The 6,457-nt window shown below is 40.5% G+C and overlaps 1 protein-coding gene across 1 annotated transcript in view; it reads left to right on the forward strand.

Moving 5' to 3' along the window:
- PPARGC1A (PPARG coactivator 1 alpha) overlaps positions 1-6,457 on the forward strand; it is a 73,400-nt gene that overhangs the window by 6,195 nt on the left and 60,748 nt on the right. The gene's annotated exons all lie outside the window — the stretch shown is intronic.

The raw sequence follows: 6,457 nt of genomic DNA on the forward strand, positions 1-6,457 counted from the left end.
TTTCTTTAGCTGGTGGGCAGTGGTTTTACTATCTTTCCCTCATTAAGAAACAGCAAACGTGGTGATGTGCGTTACAGGTTCCGCCTGGTGCCTTTAATCCTCATGATCAAAAGCAGGCCTGTGATCTGGAGAGGGGGGGAAAACAACCTTGAAAAGAATTAAATGAAAGTTTTGATTTTTGAAAGGAAACGGATGAAGAGTGCCTAAAGTACACAGCACTGTGGCGTAACAAGGAGGAATTGCACAATTGTCAGTGGTGAGGAAAAACAAAAGTTGAAACCTGTTTGCTGTTTTCCTCTTGCACTCCCTGGAAAGGAGCAGAGTGCAGGCAACTGTTGGCTGGTGGACTGCTGGGGCCAGTTTCTGTGGTGGGCACTGGCACAGGCTGCTCAGAGAAGCTGTGGATGCCCCATCCATAGAAGGCCAGGTTAATCTGGCGGATGGCAGCCCTGCCCATGGTAGTGAGGTTGGAGCCAGGTGATCTTTAAGGTCCTTTCCAATCCAAGCTATTCTATGATTCTGTGATTCCTGAAGGTCTTCACTGCATCAAAAATTCCCACTTGTAGCATTGCAGTGCAAGATATTTTGCATACAAATGAAAAGGTCCTATTGGATTGAGTGTGGGAAAGGAAATGGGTAGATATGGCAGACAAAGCAGTGAGGGCTAATAGTTGCTGATGGTGTGGGACATTTTGCAGATCTCCTGGTGGAAAGTAGTCTTTACAGACAGATTTAAATGTTTTCTTTAAAATATTGCCTTGGGGTTCAGGGTGCACAGGAGGAGATTTCAGTCACTTTGTCTCCAGTCGTCTTTCATTGCGTCAAACCTTCATGATTCACCACCCCACAGCGATGGGGCTGCCGGTTCTCCCAGACCCTTTACCCACCTTCTCTCTATGATGATAGAAAATATAGTAGATCGTCCACAGGCTGGGAAATTGGGCAATAAATTGATTAGCTGGCAGAAAGATCTTATGCAGCAGTAAGTGGCTGGGGCTGCCTTTCCCGTGGCTGACCCAGGAAGTCCAGCCAGCCCCACTTGCTGGGGGAAGCCCCAGATGATCACTCTGCAGCTTAATAGCGGGAAAAGATTAACTGCCACAGTGTAGTAAAATGCTTCTGAATGTAAAATATGGCTTGCCTAGGATGTCCTGAATGAAATTTTTCGTTTTTGTATACAGTTATAAACCCATGGTGACCTCCCTGGTGCTGATAAGGTTACTTTGGATTTATACTTATCAGTGTAGCTGATGATAGGAGCTGGCCATATTCAATCTTCCTACAGTTCACATCAAAATAGTTTGTAAATAATTTTAGTCAAATCAAAATGCTTTGACCCTCTCTCTTCATCAGTTTTATAATGTTCCACATCACAGTTTATGAAACTTCAAAAAGATGCCGTGTTCTTGAAATGTCAGTCGCACCCCCACATGAATTACAGCTTGACACGTGTCAGTTTTTGGTGGTTAGTAGCAGTCTGACGGCAGGACAGGTGACACACTTCCAGCTAAGATCAGAATTAGCACTGCACAGAATAGGTTTGCTTTTGTTGTAACTGAGGATATGTATTTTTCCTCATTCATCAAAAGCAAATGCGGAGGCATTTTTCTTTTGGAAGAATCAGGGAAAGATAGACTGTCAAAGTTTGAGTTCCTGATTAGTAATATAATAAGGCATCCACCGTCTTGAAGCATACAGACTGTTCCAGTAAAAATGCTGGAACTTGACCACAGGCTTCTAGCTGGTTGTGTGCTGCACTGCACTGTCAGCAATGGTGGCCAAAGCCACTACATACAAAATTGTCTTGTTTAGATAGTGACGATTAGTCTGTATTACTTGGATAGTAATTATCTCTTCCTCCCTGAGACAGTTCCAGTTCTGAAAATCAAAGCATGTCGTAGGCAGTGAAATGAGCATCCAGGCTGGTACCTAACCTTACTGGAATGTGATGGCAAGGAGGCACTGGTCTTTTCAGGAACCTCACTGGTCTGGGTGCATCTTGAAGATGAGCAGCCCGACTCTGAAGAAATAGGTGGCATGCAGCTGGAGGGGATGCATCTAGGCAGCAATTGGTAGGCCAGAAATAATGATTTAGAAATGAAATATGTAACTTCTTTCCTAACTGGTGAATTCTGTTGGCCTCTCCACAAGTTCCTGGCTTTCCTTGCACCCACAAACTTTGTTTATAGGATGCCTCATTGTCTCTGACAGCACAGCTTGGCCCATACTTACCTTACTGTAAGGACAAATTGTTCCCTAATAGCATTTTGCAATACTGCAGTGCTAGGGCGAGAGTTTTCAGTTTTGTGGTGTTGTATTGCTATTTCTTTGTTGCTTGGCCCAGGAAGATGGGAATGAAACAGTTATTTTCTCCTCCTGTGCATTAACCCTGTCCCCATTCTCCATTGTGCAGCTGGATGCATAGCACTATTTCTTCTCTCTGCTGCTCTGTAATGTGACGACTGGGGGTGCTCAAGAACAGAACAAGATGTGTTCTTTCTCCAGAGGTTATCTCAGATACTCTGCAAGGAACTATTTGTTTTAAAGCAGAGAACAAAAGTTTCCCATTTGGTAATCTCTGGATTTTTCCATATTGATCCACACTGGCTTTTCTTTCTAAAGAAAATATCATAAATAACTTAAAAACAACAACAACAACAACAACAACAACAACAAACTCTCATATCATTGTGGGAATAATAAGTTTTATTTAACTTAAGCTTCCAGATGAGGCCTAGTCATTTGAAAATAGAAATGCAATTTCTTTGGACTGGAAGGGAAAGAAGTAGAATGGTGAATAATGTCGGGAAGCACAAGCACACTGTTAATTGAACAAGCCGTGCAGTGTTAATTGCAAAACCTAACCTTGAATGAAGCACACTCTCCTTTAAGTTATGAATGCAGTACACTTTTGTCGGGGTGAGGGCCTATGTTCAAAAATCACTGTCTCAAGCCTGTACACTTTTTTTGTTTTGCTTTGTAAATATTTTAAGAAATGCTATATTTTAGTATTTTGAATTTTCAGGCATTCTGCAACTCATGTTCCCAGAAGCTTGCTTGAACTGAGCACCCACAAACCTAGATAACTCCACTAGCACTCAAGTCTTATGGATGAGAAATTATTAACAGTTATGGTAGCAACTAGGAGCCAAATGAGATAAAGCTCCAATTAGTCTAGATAGTATGTAACTGTTGAGTATAAGGCCCTGCCCCCATCTGCCTCGGAGTGGTGAGATATTGGTCCTTCAGTCCAGCACTGAAGCACAATGAAGTATCTTGCAGAAGTGGCTCGCTCATTGCTGCCTTATTCTGCTCACATGACAGTGTGCAGGATCCTGAACCCAACCTGTCCTGTTTGCCCCAGCACACTGGTTCTTACCTGCATCTGTATGTATGCATATTATCAATAGTTGATTTCTTTCTGTTCTCACCTTCGTAACTTCAGTTTTTCACCTAGTTTTGTTTGACTCTTGTTCTGAGTACTGGAAATACAGAACGAAGGGGTTCATTCCCCTAAGGCCAATCTCTACTGTCAAAAGTTTGTGAAACTATATAATTAACAAGTCACCCAAGCTCAGTTATGTTTCACTGCTTCGTTCACCTTCTTTACTTGTTTTTGCAAAGAACCAGCCCTTAAAAAAATTGTGTTTGTGACAAGTCAGTTCAGCTTATGTTAGAAAATCAAAATGGTTAGGTTTCCTTTCTTCAAGTTGGTGCTGTGTGAGCTGTAGAACTCGATGTGACGTGAATGGGAAGAGTTTGTCCCCTGGGGCTTCTTCAAATATACCACATTCTATCAGAGGAGGTTAGTCATATTTAAAATTATTTATGACCCATATCTAATATTTTGGAAAGATAAGGTATCTGCAGTGGATATATCTCTTTGTTGGCATTACTTACAAATAGCTCAATTGAGGTAAAGAGAAAATGCAGCCTATAGATAGAAAATGGCCTATTAAACTGTAATGAACTTGTGTAAAATATCTGTAACTGTGCTATTCTCATATTTGAAAAAAACACACTTTTAGCCTTTCAGAACACTTCAGAAAACCAGAGTTTCTGGCCTATCTGTGGATTTGTTGCTTACATAATTCTGTGCTCCAGAGAAGTGCTCAGCATATTTGATGACTTTATTTTTAATTGTTTTGCATAGGTGTAGCCCAGGTTACTTTTCAGGGCCATGCTATGCGCCATGTTTTTTGAAAGCCTGAATTGGCTACTATATTTTATTCTAGGCTGTCAAAAATGCTGCTTTATAAGCAGTGAGAATATGAGGAGAGAAAGATTCATACTCTCTTAGTCCCAGCAGCAGGAAAATTCATAGGGATTAATGATTTCTTGTTTGGAAGGGTTTGCATTAGGAGGATGAGGATTGTGGAGGGGAGCCCTAGACGTCACCAGGATAATTGCATGGTTCGTGTTGTAGAGTCTCTTACATTCTGTGATGCTGCCAGTCTCTTTTACTATTTCAGGTTATTCATTCAAGGTCTGCAGCCAGATTGATTAATGAATTACCAGATCTTGCGTAAAATGACTTGGCCTGACTTTTAAACAACGACCAATGTTTTCTTTGCCAGTCTTGTGACTGGTGTTAATGGGTTTCCAGAGAACTGAGCCTGTATAGATTTTCTGTACTGGCCTCTCCTAGCATTTTTTCCACTTTTTAATTTTCTCCAGAACTAGTAGCCCAGGGCAGGCAGGTCAAGGAGATATAATCTCTGGGGACAAAAAGACATAGTAGTCAAACTCTTGATGGCTGATGCCCTTCAATGCCAAATCAGCATGATTTATCATAGCCATCTATTCAGCACAACAAAGTCTGGAGGTGAGCTGCATGGTGTACCTCACACAATATGCATAACTAGAGCTCTGAACTTTGAAGGAAAGCCTCAGAGCTATTTGCAAAGTGCTGGTGCTTAGTGAATACTAAATTACATTTAGGAAATAGTCTACTGCTACCAGTTATACTTCATTTTTATTCTTGACACAGACACCTAAATCAGAGAACAGTAACATTTCAGAGATTATGGTAGCAGTTTGGGTATGTTCCAACACTATAATAGGATCAGAATTTTAAGGCCTTTTTTATTATTACCAATAGTCACTTAGTTTCTTCTGCAGCGTACTTTGTAGGGAATTACAGCTTTTACTAAAAAGATTAAAATGCTATTATGCAAATGATTGCAGTATGTTATTATGTTTACAAATTAACATCCATGGCTCAACACACAAATTAACTAACTATTCCATCTATATTATTAAGGATTTAATAAAGTAACTGTTGATAAAAATGAGGAGCTTGGAACAGTTAATAGGAACTGATTGTGATTTAACATAGAACTTAAACATTGTGTTTAATGGCATAGATGGTATAATGGCAGAATAAAGCTTATCAAAGTGCTTAAAAGAACTGAGATTGTGTGAACAGCATAGCAGCATGTCTGTGGCCTTGGAGAAAAGAAAGTAAATGGCTCTGGGCAGTAACATGGGGCGGGCAGCGTGTCAGTGAATCAGAAGGTAACGCAGGACATACCAACATGTAGGCTGCTGCTCCAGTAAGTCCTTTTTTGAAATTCAGATTAATGCACATTAAATGTTTTACATGATAAGCACATACAGGATACTTTGGAACTTGTGTCCCTCTGAAGTGCATCCTGTAATGAAATTCTTCTGTGGCAAATGGGATTTCACTGCTGAGAGTATCACTGTATGACAAAAAGGAGAAGGAGTTCAGTCTGAGATGACTTTACAAACAGCACTGCAAATTGCTATTCCTAGCACTTCATAAGAGATCATAAAAGCAAACAGATAAGAGCTACTGAGGTCCCAGAGAAATGAATGTACAGTATGTGGTTACAGGATAGGTTTAATAGGGAAACAGACAACATTGTAGATTTAAAACAAAAATAAACATCAAAGGCTGAAGATGCAGATTTGGGATAGGAAATTTTGCAAGAACAATAAAAGGTAACAGTGTAACATAAAAACAGTTTTTGAGAGTAGAAGGAAGACCCTCAATTCCAGGGGAAAAAGATGTCAGAGACTGGGCAAAGGAGCAAGAATTTTTATATTCCTAATAGAGCAGTGTCAAGTTTCATAGCATTTGAATGCGTTACCTTTGCAAATGCCTCTGGCCTGACTCAGATTTCTGCCCATGCTAAATAGGAGCCCAGTCCAATAGCATTACGTCTGCGTGGAAGGTGTATGTAAACTACAGTCTGTGGCTAGCTGTGCTGACATTTTAAAATGCTCAAGCAGTAAATGGAGTTTATTTCACTCAGTCCAGCTGCTATGTAATTGGAAAAAATTTATGCAAATGTCCTATATTGAGTGTGCTGCTCTGTCTTTTTTTTTCTGATTGGACAAACTGCAGACTGTCTAAACTTGCCTCTATTTTTGTGCAAGAGCCTCACACATTGGTTGAAACCTTCAGGCAGGAAAGAACTCCCAGATGGAC

Source organism: Meleagris gallopavo, chromosome 4 (assembly GCF_000146605.3).
Source record: "Meleagris gallopavo isolate NT-WF06-2002-E0010 breed Aviagen turkey brand Nicholas breeding stock chromosome 4, Turkey_5.1, whole genome shotgun sequence".
NCBI lineage: Eukaryota > Metazoa > Chordata > Aves > Galliformes > Phasianidae > Meleagris > Meleagris gallopavo.